Source organism: Salmo trutta, chromosome 29 (assembly GCF_901001165.1).
Source record: "Salmo trutta chromosome 29, fSalTru1.1, whole genome shotgun sequence".
NCBI classification, from domain to species: domain Eukaryota; kingdom Metazoa; phylum Chordata; class Actinopteri; order Salmoniformes; family Salmonidae; genus Salmo; species Salmo trutta.
Genome location: NC_042985.1, coordinates 24,264,563 through 24,281,935, shown reverse-complemented (window position 1 = coordinate 24,281,935; position 17,373 = coordinate 24,264,563). Strand labels below are relative to the sequence as shown.

General features: G+C 39.4%; 1 long non-coding RNA gene across 1 annotated transcript; it reads left to right on the top strand.

The window, feature by feature from the left end:
- Nucleotides 1–384: 384 nt before the first annotated feature.
- Nucleotides 385–17,136, top strand: LOC115167165 (uncharacterized). The gene is made up of 3 exons (XR_003870446.1): nucleotides 385–752; nucleotides 13,394–13,505; nucleotides 16,093–17,136. It is a non-coding gene; the product is annotated as an uncharacterized LOC115167165 (long non-coding RNA).
- Nucleotides 17,137–17,373: the final 237 nt, after the last annotated feature.

Sequence of the window (17,373 nt, the reverse complement as noted above, 5' to 3'; positions counted from 1 at the left end):
AACAGAAAATTATCATTTTTTTTTTAAATGGCGTGAAAAAGGACTTATTTTCAAATATAGGACATAGCCTACTAGAATATCTGTTTTCAGAATATAAATGGTAGCCTAATACAACAGGCTACTGAGGCCTATGCTTGAACTTTGCAACGTTGAATAGTCTTTATTTTCGCAACGATAATATTTCTTCAAAAAAAAAAAATGGAAAATGTATGTTTTTAGTAAGCTTGTATGCACAACCACCGTGATATACAAAACTGGTTTTCCACTTGTTAGATACAGCAGGCCAACCTCACCATAGCACATTTCACTGACTTTGACTTATTAAAGTGTGAAGTATGTTTAAAATGTTGCTTAAAATACGCTTATTTTAAATAAAATGTCTCTATTCAAGACCACGCTGCTGATTTCTTTAAAAGATAGACAGGAACATGGGCAGGATGTTTATACAGCAAAATGTAAACATTTTCCCTGGCCTTCTTTAAATAAAAAATCAAGCAAAAAGCCCCGCTAGATCAGCTCATACTCAATCTGATGCATTATGTCCGTTTTAGACAGCTCCTTGTGTATGGATAGGACTTTTCAACGTAAATGCAGAAAGGGATTTCAATCATGTATAATTATTATGTTCACGCAGTAGATCTGAGGGTAAGAGCGCTCTGAGCCTAGCCGAATACTGGGCACTGAAACTCGGATGAGGACTTCAGATCGACGCCCACCAAACTCTCTCCCCTCAGAATGGTGCTCGAATCAAGGTAAGTCACTTTAAACTTTTGTCAGTTAAAACAAGACAGCGATATGGCTGCGGGCCGTCGTCTCAATTTAGTTCCAATCGAGATTTACTAGACCTGTTGTGCAGTTAGAAGTGCGAATTAGAATGGACGCCATATGATGGTCTAATTAGCCATTTGATTGTAATGTGGTGGACAGCCTAACCAGACTATAGTGTCACACAAATATCATCTGAGTTACAAAGTTAAGCGATGTAGCACATAGATAGGTCTACTTTATTTTCCTTTTTGAAAAGTTCGAAGGGCATTCCTTATCAACAAAGAACTGTCTTAGGTTCATAATTTGCAGGCTTATCATTTAGACAATTTGAATAAGAAAATAAGTAAAATAAGTGTTTTAAGCAGCACTTTTTACTATAGATCCTCAAAGCGTTCACCATTGCACCATCCACCATTCTAAATGTAACCAGTTTTTGGCTATTAATTTAAGCCTTGAACCGGTAGGATATATGTATGTGTGTAGTGGAGAGCCGCCGGTCCATAGACTAAATCTGTTGACAGTAGACTGTTCATTGTTCCCCGGAGAGCGCACAAGCTCTCAGCCCCTCAACCCTCAGTCGGGCGCTCCTGGTGCGCGGGTTCACTCTCCGGGCTGGCTCGCGGGGGTTCTGCTCTTTTGGTTTGCCGGGTTGTTAGACCATTTTATTATATGCTATTGTAATCTTGTAATTAATGCACATATTGGATATGCAATAACGCAAATCAGTCACAGATACTTTGGAAAATTGTAAATACTAAATATCTTAATACATTTTGGGTGTCATAAAAGTAGGTTGTACAGGCTACTGTTTTTTCTTGACTAAGATTTTTGAACAGTCTTTGAAATTAAAATATTCTACAAATAAATGTAGTGGTCCTGCAAATATGCGTCTACAGGAGGATATTGTAGGCTATTTAGGCCTACTCATTTTTATCAAACTTCGAAAACTAAAACGATGTCATTTTGATGTGGCCTATCTATTAAACCGTAAAGTGATGTTCTGAAGCGTGTATAGGCCTACATGTATTTGAAGGACAGCCTGTGTTCCAACAAACCGCCGTAAATGCCGTTGTTGGCTTGGCTCCTTCGTGACGTTTTTGCCAAAGGGAAATAAGATAATATTGAAATCTCCGTTGTCAACTACACAGGGCATGCGAGAGGTACAATGGTGGGATTTGCTGTTGCGTCTGAGTTTGGAACCTAGGTAAAGAAATGTATATAGGTAGTAGTATTGTTTTAACCGGTCCCTACACCGGGCGCTCGCTTGGAATGAGGCCCACGCATTTATCAGGGGAGCGGACCACCCAGCGCGCAGAGAGAGGGGGCAGGCGCGCTTGCGTCTTTCCCCCTGCATTTAATTACTGTTGATGACTTCATTCCGAGAATCACGCCTTGTTTCAACACGTCGTGCCCGTCCCCACGCCGAATGGCCCTCTCACACACTTTAACCCCGCCACTCATCTTTGACATGCACTTTGAAAAACTAATGTCCACGGCTAATTGATCCCTAAATGTTTACCCAAACTAGTGGGACGCGAGTTGCTCCACTGATCTTTGAAGGGGGACGCGCCGATGACTGGCGCGTTGTTAAACCCCTCCGCAAAAAGCTGTTGACAGCTACGCATAATTATTAATGGTCCCTCTGGACTCTCAGTTGATATTATAGACTATTTTCCGTCAGTCAAATTATTGTTACTGCGTGGTTTTAAACGAGTTATGGTGTCCTCTAAATTCTATTGATTTCTTTCCATAGTACATTGCATAATTAAGTTATTATAGAACATTGGCTGAAATCACATTGGTCATATTTGTCTTCTATGGAATATATGTTTCTTAGATAACATGCTTTACCGCCTTACCCATGTTAGGCAGCCTAATGATTCCATGGCCGTATTGTAACGTGTGAGGAAAGGGTTAACTCCAATGCTATAGATTTACGCTTGTAATGTCACTGTTTGAGGATTGCGTTTGTCGGCATTTTATGGCAATCCGAGGTCACCACTTGCCCCTCGTAGTTTATTTCATGTACTTTTTCCATGACGTCCTCCAATGAAATATTTGACAGCGTTGCATCCTCAGGAATGTTCGAGCACTTAGGTGGAGGAATCCCACATCATTCGTCCAGCCCAGCAGTATGCGTTTTTGTCTCAACAGAGAGCCTCTCCAAATGTTCTTATTGTTATCCAATCGACGAAATATGACCCAAAGGCCTATTTTTATTTTACATGGAAGTAATATTTTATTTTTTTATTTTACATGGACGTAATATTTTATTGTTTTATTTTACATGGACGTAATGATGCATTATATTGTTGAGGGTTGTTTTGATTATTTTGTTCAGTACATGCACACACCCAAACACACATTTTAAACACATGGCCTTTATTTTAGCAACCTTTGTTGTACAACTACAACACTCTGTGCCTGGACATTTCAATCAACGGTGATAGGCATATTGCTGAAGCTGTGCATACACTCGGAGTCTATCTTGCGTTCACTGCGAGGAAGATTGTAATTCAGCCTAAACCTTGACTTAGCCTACTTACTATATATCATATAGTCTATCATAGCTTGTCCAAGACTCACCCAGTTCTACATTACAACTGCTACTGTCTTTAGTTCATGTGACTGTGAGGTGATTCCTCGACATTAAGAGAGAAACCTCAGCATGTCACATAGTGTTTTACCCACCACAACCATTGAATGCCAAATCTGATAAAAAATATTTTTAGATATAAAGATTATTTATTTAAACTTATTTATTTATTTATTTTGCAGCTTCCATTACCATTCAGAAAACTTGGTGATGGGAAAATGAGACTGCAGAACAGAAATGAATTGTTATTGATGAATGGGTCATTTAAAAAAACCTGTATAGGCTACTGGACTTTTAACAAACTACTGTTGTAATTAGTCTTATGGGCCATTTGGGAATATATAATTGATAAACAAAATTAGTCCTGAGTTTGTTTAGAAACTGAAATGACGGTCTCGACACTGAGAAATCAGTGTGTTACCCGCTTCAGTGTTGGAGTGGAGACGGGGAGGGTCACCAAAAGGCTGCAGCAGAGTTGTTTGGAGAGCTTTGTGACGGATTGATCGATCAAATGTATAACTGCACCTTAGCAAGTTCACTGGATCTGGATGCATTTGAACTCGCTTCTTTGCAGCCTCAGGATTTTAGAAGAGAAACTTGAGTGCATGATTTGGAATTATGCTTTGTTTACTTAGTAAAGCATTTTCTAAAAGTCAAGAGATGCATTTGTTTTGATGCTAAATATAGGATAATGTTGCAAGAAAATATTAGGGTATAGTTGTGCCATGCCTAAATATTATTATTCAATGATTTACTGCAGAATACCAATTACGCTTTGCAGTTCTGTCCTTTCTCTTATTTGGCCCATTTCTGAGCTATGGGCTCTTGCATCTTGGTCAATTAATCAACGCGATCACACAAAATAACCTAATGTAAAGCCCATAATGATAGTACTTTACTTTTTGACTTTTTCCACATTTTGTTGTTACAGTTAGATAAAAATTGATGTCATTTTTTGTCAACGATCTACACAAAATACTCTGTCAAAGTGGAAGAAAAATTCAAACATTTGTAAAAAAAAATATATATATATATTTATATACAGTACCAGTCAAAATTTTGGACACCTACTCATTCAAGGGTTTTTCTTTATTTTTACTATTTTCTACATTGTAGAGTAATAGTGAATACATCAAATAACACATATGGAGTCATGTAGTAGGCCCAAAAAGTGTTAAATAAATCAAAATATATTTTAGATTCTTCAAAGTAGCCACCCTTTGCCTTGATGACAGCTTTGCACGCTCTTGGCATTCTCTCAAACAGCTTTACCTGGAATGCTTTTTCAACAGTCTTGAAGGAGTTCCCACATATGCTGAGCACTTGTTGGCTGCTTTTCCTTCACTCTGCTGTCCAACTCATCCCAAACCATCTCAATTGGGTTGAGGTTGGGTGAATGTGGAGGCCAGGTCATCTGATGCAGCACTCCATCACTCTCCTTTAGTAGTGGTTTCTTTTCAGCAATTCAACCATGAAGGCCTGATTCACACAGTCTCCTCTGAACAGTTGATGTTGAGATGCGTCTGTTACTTGAACTCTGAAGCATTTATTTGGGCTGCAATCTGAGGTGCAGTTAACTCTAGTGAATTTATCCTCTGCAGCAGAGGTAACTCTGGATCTTCCTTTCCTGTGGCGGTCCTCGTGAGAGACAGTTTCATCATAGCACTTAATGGTTTTTGCATTTACACAAAGTTCTTGAAGTGTTCCAAATTGACTGACCTTCATGTCTTAAAGTAATGATGGAGTGTAATTTCTCTTTGCTTATTTGAGCTGTTCTTGCCATAATATGGACTTGGTCTTTTACCAAATAAGGATATCTTCTGTATACCACCCCTACCTTGTCACAACACAACTGATTGGCTCAAACGCATTAAGAAGGAACAAAATTCCACAAATTAACTTTTAACAAGGCACATCTGTTAATTGAAATGCATTCCAGGTGATTACCTCATGAAGCTGGTTGAGAGAATGCCAAGAGTGTGCAAAGCTGTCATCAAGGCAAAAGGTGGCTACTTTGAAGAATCTCAAATATAAAATATATTTTTATTTGTTACTACATGATTCCATATGTGTTATTTCATAGTTTTGATGTCTTCGTTTATTATTCTACACTGTAGAAAAATAGTAAAATAAAGAAAAACCCTTGAAAGAGTAGGTGTGTCTAAACTTTTACTATTATTTGACAATGTAGAAAATAGTAAAAATTAAGAAAAACCCTATGTCAAAACTGTAACTTGGCCACTTAGGAACATTCACTGTCTTGGTAAGCAACTCCAGTGTAGATTTGGCCTTGTGTTTTAGGTTATTGTCCTGTGCTTAGCTCCATTTCGTTTCTTTTGTTATCCTGAAAAACTGCCCAGTTCTTAACAATGACAACCATACCATGATTCTGCCACCAATATGCTTGCAAATATGGAGAGTGGTACTCAGTAATGTGTTGTATTGGATTTTCCCTGAACATAACACTGTATTCCGGACATAAAGTTAATTGCTTAGCCACATTTTTTGTAGTATTACTTTAGTGGCTTGTGTCAAACAGGATGCATGTTTTGAAATATTTTATTCTGTACGGGCTTCCTTCTTTTCACTCTGTCAATTAGGTTAGTATTGTAGATTAACTACAATGTTGTTGATCCATCCTCAGTTTTCTCCTGTCACAGACATTAAACTCTGTAACTGTTTTAAAATCCCCATTGGCCTCATGGTGAAATCCCTGACTGATTTCCTTCCTCTCCGGCAACTGAGTTAGGAAGGACACCTGTATCTTTGTAGTGACTGGGTGTATTAATACACCATTCAACGTGTAATTATTAATTTCACCATGTCTTTTTACCCATCTACCAATAGGTGCCCTTCTTTATAAGTCATTGGAAAACCTCCCTGGTCTTTGTGGTTGAACCTGTGTTTGAAATTCACAGCTCTTATGAGGGGCCTTATAGATATTTGTATCTGTGGGGTGCAGCGATGAGGTAGTCAAAATCATGTTAAACACTATTATTGCACATAGAGTCCATGCAACTTATTTAGGCTTGTCATAACAAAGGGGTTGAATACTTATTGACTCAAGACATTACATTTTCATGTTTCGATCATTTAAAAAAATGTCCAAAAACAAAATTCCACTTTGATGTTATGGGGTATTGTGTGTGTGTGTGTGTGTGTATAGGCCAGTAACAAACCAAACATCTCGATTTAATCAATTTTAAATTCAGTCTGTAACACAACAAAATGTGGAAAAAGGGAAGGTGTGAATACGTTCTGAAGTCTCTGATAAATGTAGATATATCATTCTCAAAATTGTTCTGAGTAAATAAAGGTTATTAAATGAATACAAGATCTCAATTTGAACAACAACGGAAGTAATAGTTTGGTAAAATTGTATTCTGAAATCCTGAAACCAACATATTATATCTTATCTTACATGAAATAATACACATATTTTTTATATTTATAATAATTCACATATTGTGCATGTTATGTAACTCAGGGCGTTGTGTGAGAATGCCAAGGCAAATACATGTTTTAAACCTGGCTATCCATATTGCCAAATATGTAGGCCTATGGGTAAATATACTTTTGTCCTATTTTTACATGTGATATATTTCTTAATGAGTAGTTAAAGGGAAACATGGTAACAAAGAGAGGAAATATATGCACATATGCGCTCAGTCAGGTAATGCCGTTATGTAGGAGCATCCAGTGTACAATACCAGCAGGATACGTGGAGGGTACATATAACATGCACGCTATGTTGCTGTAATGCACTGTATGGAAAACAGTTCAGCAATTGAAAATGTCTTTGTTCCCAGCACATGTCTTTTAAAACAATCATTATACAATGCATCATTTGGCCAAGGCTTATTTATAAGTATTTCGTTTTTCAAGAACGAGTGCAGATATCTTGATACATTACAATGAAAATACTCATTCACACTTTCCGTGGCCACATGTGTAGCCTATTTGTTAATGTACCATTTGAAATCCAACAACGAAATCAACAAAGGTATGCATCATTTATTTTTTTCCTTTTGTTTTATGACTAGCCAAATTTAAGGAAATCGTTGTAATATCAACAACAATTTGTCCTTTCAGTAATATTCTTATCTACTTTCATGGACAAAAAGCACAATATAAAATATACACATGAATGTAAAGTTTAATTTTTTGCAATTTTGGCCGACATTTCACCTGTCATTGTCCCAAGAACACAAACAATGTTGATTCCCTTTTACACTCTTGACTATTTTCGGAACAATGCATCATCAGTATATACATTAGTGCAGATTTCCATTTCCAATGGTCTGAAACTAGAGATCTCTGTCTCATGCGTCGCTTAGGCCATCTAGCGTTGTCGTTTTAATTGAAAACAGTATAATGTCGAGGTGTGTGCACCCCCCTCACCACTTTCTCTGGCGCGGTAGGTGGCCGTGTATATTTTTGTTCAACTGGTGTTTATGTGAATGAGAAAGGACTGGATTGCTAGCAGACCGCTGATTGCGCTCATTGGGCCGCTACATTGATCTGAACGGTATAGTTGAGGGGCCCCACCCTTTCATGCAATCAACAGCACTATAGAATCGCGTTCTACGACTTTTTAATTTACTTGGCAAGATCTCGCCGCTGGACCTCCAAGGCGCGCGCCGGTGTGCGTAAAGGCGAGGGAGAGGGGAGTCCTTTTGGTGCTGAAACTTCAGTTTTCCTCTATACCGAGGACACTACCCACGGTATATAGGCTAAAACAGGACGCACACACATCCACCATGAAGAAAACGAATACACCATATCCCCACTGGGCTCAAACTGGTTGAGTCAACTTTGTTTCAAAGTAATTTGTCAACATATTGTGACGTTGACTCTACCTGGAAAATACATTGGATTTGCAAAAAGTCATGAACATAAACAGTTGATTTGAGAGTGAAATTTCAACCACATAATTAAAACAAATAAAAAATCTAACTTTATTTGTCACATGCCCCAAATACAACAAGTGTAGACCTTCCCGTGAAACGCTTACCTACAAGTCCAACCAGTTCAAGAAGAGTTAAGAAAATATTTACTAAATAAAGTAAAAAGTAACACAACATAGCAATAATGAGGCTATTTACAGGGGGTACCAGATTACTATAATTGTCATAGTGGTAACCAATTTTCAACATATTTTATACAAGGTTTGTCTATGTTGAATTTGTACCTTTTGGAACAACATCAGAACTTCAACATTATATCCACTATCAGAAAATAATCTAACAATAGGCTGGGCAGCACCTCCTACAGGAGAGATGATCTGTCTACAGCTATCTATTAGATCTCCCATCCAGTGTTTTAACCAAGCCCAGTTTAGCTTTTATATTTTCCACTGATACTACCGATGTGCTATAGTGAGAATGGCTATTGAGAGATATCTTAACTAAATATAGAAACTGTTGCTATTGAAGTCATTCTGATGTGTAATTAGAGCAAATGAAATGTAACCATACTCTCTCTAAGTCATACATCATCAATGAAACTATTTAAGCCTATAAAGCATTTGAGAAGTCATTAACAGCTATTGTTTCAACTCAACACAGGGTTCAACTAAAACTAGACAATAAATAGGCCTAGGATTTAAAGCTTTGGTTGATGTCAAATTTAATCTTCAAGTTAATAATGAATATGTTGGATTCACCTCTCCATTTCAACCAAAAATCTAAATGAAAGAATAGGATTAAATCAAACTGTTTTAAAGTGCATGTAAAGTTTGATTTGATTTAGCCCTATTCTTTAACTTAGATTTTTGGTAGAGATGGAGACATGAATCCAACATATTCATTATTAATTTGTAGACAAACTGGGATTAGTCAGACTAAGTCAGTGGCACAAAATGTACATCTCCTTCAAATGTTATTTGGTTGTGTTGACAACCAAACACAATTCAATATCACTTTTGCAATACAGAAAATAGTATATTAACTTAACAAATATGTTGAACTCACATCTCCAACTAAAATAAAAGTGAAAGAATATGATTAAGCCAGTGGCTCAATTGAAACTATCCCAGCATTAGATATGTCTCCTATAAATGTTGATATTTGGTTGCTTGCCAACCTAATACAATTCAATATGACTTGTGTACGATTGTAAGATGGCCTTCATTTTAGGCTATTTACTAACTAATTTAACAGTTTTTATTCAACCTTAAAATGAGTAACACATCCATGGCCACATTTTGAGGTTACTGTAACTCTAAAAGTCTTATTGTGGAATCATAGAAAGCGTGCATGTTCATAGCATGATAAGATCCCAGGTCTGTGGAGAACTTCACAATATAAATATCTGTGCAAAATCTCAAACAGCATTGATCACTTGCACTATGCACTTTTAATGTAGTCTCAACTACAATCCAGGTCATTCAGTTGTGCTATTAGATGAAGCACAATGATAACGATTTAACCAGTTGTAGAAATACGAAAATGACATTGTATTCCCATTTGAACTGTTGTGCTTTTAAATGGTTGAAAGTGCAATGATAACACATGGAGAGCTTTAGTACTATAAGGTCCTATCTACATTTTTGTCTAAATGTAGTGATTGTCATAGCCTTATTCTGTTCAATGTTCTCTAACTATATAGTACTTTAAATACCCACAATGCATGTTAAGTTCAAAAGAATACTAGATTAAAAAAAATTGCTGACACCATTCAAACCAATGAGGTTTCAGAACTTTAAAGCCAATTATCTATCTCTGAGTCATATTACTGAACCTTATAGCCCCAAACTCTCAACATTTAGATGACAACTAAATAAAAAATCCTACATTGTTTTGACGTTTTTAGAATTTGGTTGTGCTTTTAGATAGATTAAAGCATAGTGATGACACATTGGGAAATCAACACACTTCTGGCTGTTTTTTTGAGTGGGCGAATAATGGTTGAAATCTCATTGATCAACATCTCAACGATAAATTACCCACATTTCCACTTTGAAATAACGTGTTGTGGCCAGTGGGATTTTTCAGGCCATTTCAGCTTTCTGTTAATTCCATCGCATTATCTTAGTGAAGTTGTTGGTGATAAAGGTATTCAGATATCGTTGCCGATTCGCTTGCCATTTAGCCTATGAGCAGGACCTATTTTATTTGCAATGCATCACACAGTACGATGTTACTGGTTCATACAGATGGGGCTTGGTTGATAGAAGGCCCTACACCTTTTTTCTAATTAGAATTAGGGAGCCAATAAGCACATGGCACACAACATACCCTTTCAGTTCAATGGTCAGTTTCCGCTCTTGGGCACACATTCATCTTGTATCTGACACACTTCAGTCATATTCCTATCACCTCGCCTTGCTCTCCATCTCTTTGTTTAGAAGGTTTAACATGCAAAAAGAGTCCAAGACGAGGATTCTCCATGGTGGCCTACTACAGCGTGTGACATGTCCATTGATCATTCATGTCTCGAACTAAAACAGGAATTTCATGTTGCACTGTGTTGTGTGTGTTCGGTGTGTGAGCAAATTCTCCTATTGAAAAATCTTGCGTTTACAGATTTATATGAAAGCTCTATTTGTCAATTTATTTGAACCATTGACTGAGGCTACTGACATGAATTATAATTAACTTGTGATAATGCGTCTTTAATTAACTGATCAGTAAATGCAACTGATTGTTTTTGTGGTCAGACGCATGGAATGCAGAATGTGTGACCCGTTTTAGAAGCCACAATGTAATTGAAACTGCAGTATTCGAGATATGGAAAATACATTCATTCAATGTTTGTAGGCCTTATATTCTGTAGGCATGGTTATTTGTTGTTGATGATTGAGAAACATTGGATTTTGGATTTTGCTTTGGACACTTATTCGCCCTCATGCGCTGTTCAGTGCTGACATTTCCCTTATCAAGGTACATTTCGCAGTTACAGCTGCATTCACCTGAAGTGTTTCTTGCATAACTAACTATTTATAATGCAATAATTAAATGCATTGTCATATTACATTTTATCAAACAAAAACGAATTCCCATTCAATGCAGGTTAACCTGCAGGATAATGAAAAGTTAATCTTTAATAAAACATTTTTTTATAGCTGGTTGACATTTTGTTTGTTCTGCACGACATCGATAGCTAATCATGTTAACGGTATTTGTTTATAGCCTATGTTTTGTGTGAGTGACTTAGGTAGGCCTATTCGTATGATTATCAATATGAGAGAGAATATTAACCGGCTTTCGATTAATTATCACCCAGAAACCAAAACCAAAACTCTTACATGTGCAAAAATAGGCTACATGAATATATACTACCCTATGCGTTCTTTAAATAGCCCCTGGAACTCAGTCGCACAGTTTGTTTATATCCGTAATGTTTTGGTTCATTTGAGACGGGCAATTTATTTCCTTTTTATGCTCGTTAAGCTACAATAGACTCTGTATTGTTATCCTTAAATATAGAGAACCCGCAAACCTCAAATACACGAGATGAGTCATTTTGTGCGCGCAGAGATGGTGCTGTGTGAGAACCCCGGGCTTCCCAGGAAAGTTTGGCGCGCCAACCAAACAACAACCCTCACCCAACCCTCCCTGAGGTATTGTCAATCCGTAAACAGCTCCACTTATTCCTCTCAGTAGGCTTCAACTGCGTATTTTATTCCTAACATAGTCCTCATGTTCTCTGAACTTTTTTGACAGCCGTATTTTCAGAGGGAAATACGGCTTTCATGGAATAAAAATATGAATAAAGGCATATGTAAAATTCCTTCTGGCTTATTTTGTGATCACACAAGCTCGGCTTACACTACCACAACATTATTTGACATGACTGAAGGACACGAGTGTTGAAGAGTTGGCAGTTCCAGAAGTTTTATAAACTCAAAACTGTGCAAATGTGGTCATTGCGAGAAGGAAAATGTTCCAACATGGCAAATATCTGCGATTGACGTTTAAGCCACTGACTGACAGCATGTTTATTGGACAAAAGAAGACTAACAACAAATATGTAATCGTCATAAGGAAGAAGTTGGTCACTAAAACAACAATGTAGTCCTTATTCTTTTTGAATTTGAGACTTTTTGAAGCTCATTATGTTAAACAAAAATAAAAACCCCAGAAACGTTTTATTTTTGTGATGGTGGATGTTGTTTCCATTGTGGCAGGGTTTTGTATATTATTGCACTTATTTTCAAGTGCTTTTGTCAACTCTTGTTTATCTCCAGTTTCTCGATCTGTAAACTACCTGAATATAGTCGCTTAAGTAATTAAATTAATATAGTCGCTTAAGTAATTAAATTACAATAGTCCCTATTGATGTTTAACGTTTTTCATATATTATTTTTCAAATGTTTATTTTCTACTTATGTCTGCCTTACAGTATTGCCAAGTCAGGACAGTAGCTGCATGCTTTAATCAAGATCGTTTAACAGCGAGATATCTGACAAGGCATTTATTATTTTCTGCACACTATTATTAACTTAGAGTGCCATTCCTAGAGCTAAATAGCGCTGAACCAAACCAGAGTGCTGCCTAACGTCTGATTACCTCTCAGCTATAACCCCCTATTGATGCCCATGTTTTCAACCAGAGCTACATCTCTTCTGACTCATCCACTATAACACACCTTTTTGATCCTTCAAAATCAGTCTAAAAGTACATCAAGTCATTGAACTAAATGATAAGAATCCTCTATCCCTCAAGCTAATGTAATAGACACCTTTCTTTAATGTCTTTGATGAACCACAGAACAGTTCGACTGTATGAAACGACACTGGATTTATCAAGCATCCCTTATCCTATACTAGTTCATTTAAATCAAAGCAAATTATACAACCTAACTCCTGATAAAAGCTTGAAATGAAATGGAATTTCAATACATTTGAAATATGGATTGAATTTCAATAGACCTACTTAATGATCAGGTGTTCCTTTAAAACTTTTCCCATAAGGTCATGTTATTGTTTCTTTGAATAATTCACAACCCTGCTCCTTATCTATATCATGTGCAGTTTAATAAAAGTTTGCTCATATAACCAACACAACTCTTCTTTTCCCATTTCAGCCCTCTGTGATGGATGAGGGAGAGAAGGTTTTCCAGTGGCAACTGTTCCTATGACAACCAGACCTCCACCGGGGGATTGCGTCTGTCAGACAGTGCTAATGATAATTGAGAGGTACGGATCGAAAAGATTGAGTATCGCTGTAATCTCTCCTCCATCGGAATACTAGAGAAACCTCTATGAGGGGACCATTTTCCCTCTCACCACCGCCCTGCTTAGTCCTGCACTGCATGCTTCTACTCTGCTCTATACTATATTGCTGCTGGAGGCCTCCCAGCCTGCCCCACACAGGGCAGAGAGTGAATGGGTAATGTCACTGTGTGTGTGCACAACCTCCTTTGGTGTCTCCCTTCCCTCAGCCTCACACACAACACAGGTCCAGTCCAGGACAGTTTGTTACATATATCAACAGGGAGAACCCAACCAGAAGAAACGGTCAGAGTAGGACATAACAGAGAGAGGGAGGGAAGTCAGGCCACAGCCAGCCCTGATACAGGTTACTTACAGAGGCTTTGATAGTTGCTGATGGGACTTTGATTGGAGCATACTCAGATTTATATGATGCGTGTTTACTCACAGCCCACCATCTCTCTCTCTCCCATTCTGGAAGGGGATTTTCCTGTGGCGAGCCGCTTCGGAAAAAGCTATTAAGAATTCCCAAACAGTGCACAACAATAGGAGACGTCGTTCTGCAATGCAAGTCCCGAATCCAAGCCAGTCCCTTACGGTTTTCCTCTGAAACGGTCCCCGGCTATATTTAATTCGCCCAGAGAGCAGAACCCACCTACATACAAACCACAAATTGAAGCTATGGGGAGGTGGTTTGCGGGGTGTGGGCTAAGTGGGGATGGTAATTGCCTATTGTGGAGCTTAGGCCTCTCTATTCTACCATAAACAGGCTTGGCAGCCCACAACATGATACCCCTGCCTCCACTCCACTGTTTGAGTTGGGGAGCAGATCCTCCTTGTCTGTGGGAATCCATGGCCCAGCAGTGGTCAGAATCAGTCAGGAATGCTTTGGAATGGTAACACAGCGGAAGGCTAGGGTGGGGAAAAAGGCCAAGAGCATTTCCTGAACAGAGGGGGGTCCCAGCGAAGCATCCCACTTCACTGGCATCATGTGACGGGGATCCCGCCAGGCCTGAGCCCATGATCCCGATTGGAGGAGAAGTATGCGGTAGGGGAGAGGAGGGTGAAGCTGGAACAGAAGAGAGGGTGAAGCTGGAACAGAAGAGGGGGTGAAGCTGGAACAGAAGGGAGGGGGATATGCAAGAAAGACAGAGGGGTGAGGTGAGAGGGATGCATTGGGATGAGAGAGGGATGAGGTTGGAGGCAGAAAAGGGGAGTCGGGGAGAGGCACATTCTGCTAAAAAGTACATCTTTAATTTCCCCTGAGTGAAGTAATGCAGCCTGGACTGGCTGGCTGGCTGGCTGGCTGGGTTTGGATGAGTGTCTGAGTGTGTTATACCACGACTTGCATGAGGAGGACTTCACAGTCTCTAATTTCTGCCCACAACAAAGTGCCTTCCACTGTATCTGTGAGGAATAAACAGTATATACTGTCAAGGTCTCCAGAGAGGTCACTGAGACCACGTGGAAGACTGGGAGTTCTTAGACCACTGCTACTGAAAGACCTGCAAGAATCTGTGCAGCAGTGTGGGGTATCCTAAATACATTCTAAAAGACTGTACCTTCTCACCACAGCAGAGACAATGTAGTGAATATTTTGGCACAGCACAGGCATGTCAGAATGATTCTGAGTATATCCAGTTAACTGAAGGTCTGAAATATAACTTTGCTTACTAACACGTGATACTAAGCAACGGTAACAGTGATGAATACTTTGGTTGAGAGCAGTAGACCAGACAGTGTTGAAAAGTGTGAAGCAGACAGGTATTGCGACTGAAATTGGACAGTACAAGTATATCTGTCAGTGTGTGTGTGTGTGTTTGTCCAGACCTATGAATCGGTGTGTGTGTGTATCCAGACTGGCGTGGAGAGCCGGTCCCTGCTCCCTGGGGCTTGTGTAAATGTCGTGAGGATCTCAGGAGGAATCTTTCCCCTCCAGTCGTCAAAGGGCTTTTTATTTCCACCTGCTCCCGGCCTCTTTCCGTTGGTCTGCTCTATAACAATGGTGTTGGAAAGGCAGCAGAGTGCAGGGTGACAGCCCAGAGATTGATGCTAGATTGTGTTTGGCCCTTTTTCAGATAGGGGCCTTTGAAGGGAAGTTGCTAACAGCAGCATATCCCCCCCCCCGTCCACCACCAACACTACAACCCCTCCACTACCATCTCCACCTCCTCTCCCTCTAACACTGGGCTTAGCAGAGGGCAAAGTGCTGATCAGGCCTTTCTCCCAGATCCCTTTTTACAAAAGAGCCAATCGCCCGAAAAGGCAACTTGGCAGGCGGTGGTAAACAGGCTTTTCACTACTCGTAAATCAATTCACCACTACATGAAACAGGATGAAGCTCATTTACACCACGCAGACGGTCGAACCCGAGCCCAGAGACGCCCCACTTCGCCTCCGGCTGCTCCCTCTCTCTCGGCAGGCCCCGGGGCTCTGGGCAGAAAAGAGATACACGCTCATCAGGACAGAATTCTTTCCGTTTCGCCGAACAGTGGCCTGGTGAAAAGGGTGATCCATCACCCCAAATGTCTATTTTTTCTAACGTTCTGTTTTTCTCTCCATCTCTCTGTAGGCTGGAGTAGGCAGGCGTGCGGGTTTGGCCGCAGGAAGCCGTGAATTCCTCGAAGAACAGAGGGTGTCAGGGCCCAGAACTCGACTGGGGGGAGGGGGCGTACTGTACCTTGTAACGTCTCATAATCCTCCTAGTTGACCCCTGACCCCGGCCTGTGTTTGTATCAGGTCATCAACGTGAGAAGTTGTAATGAGTCACTCCAGCAGTGTGTTTACCTTCTGGAGTCACGCAAGGAAGGAAATAAGGCACGGTCTTCTAAAAGTGGCGGTGTGAGAGAGAATAGCAGAGCCCTGATTCATCTCACTGTGACTGGCCTCTTGTCCCGTTACACTGGGTTAATTTAACCTATTCATTACTGTAGGGAGACTAGCTACAGATCAGCCAAAACAGGGAGTCAGTCTACAATATAGCGAACTGTATGAAAATATAAGGTATGAGATTAATAGTGTAATTCTGTAATTGAAGTCTGATTCGTACCCCAACTCATTGAGTGAAATGATCTGTGTACTGCAGTATGTGGATACAACTTGTTTTTGCTATCACTGTGTAATATGTTGCTAATAGACCGAACATGTGTTATTTTTGTCATCATTTTCTGCTGAGTGTGTTGCAGTCATTTTAGTTTTTGTTGCTGTGCCCAATGAAATTAGGAGAGATTTAGTATTTATTTGTCTCATGCAACAATCATAAATTATGTGCATGTGATTTTTCTGTTTAATAATAATTTATTGCAATACATTTCTGACTCCAAGATACAGATTATATCTGGAAGATCCCTTGCAATTCGCTTTGAAGGAGAAATCTCTGCACTCCCAAATACATTGTTTTTATCTTGAACTTACATTGAGCTCTTGAAACTGTTGAAACTGGAATGAGTATGCAACTGTGGCCAACGCTTGTGATTAAAATACAATGTCCTGGCCTACCATCACGCTGTAGCCTTCCACACCGTGGGCTTGTGCGATCGCGCAATTGTTGTTTTTGAGCAAGTGCCCCTGTTAGTTTTACTCTGTAAATAAAGATGTGCTCCGAGCTGACAATTCATCCTCTGTTACTTTCTTTCATCCTTATATTGGAGAGGAGAACATCATCACTGACCAGTGTCTCCACCTCTCTCTCTCACACACACACACACACACACACACACACACACACACACACACACACACACACACACACACACACACACACACACACACACGGCCACAATGAGAGAGTCAGCAGCTCTTATTTTGGACAGTCTCTCCTGAATTCTAAGGGCTGTCAGGCGGTTTGATTGAT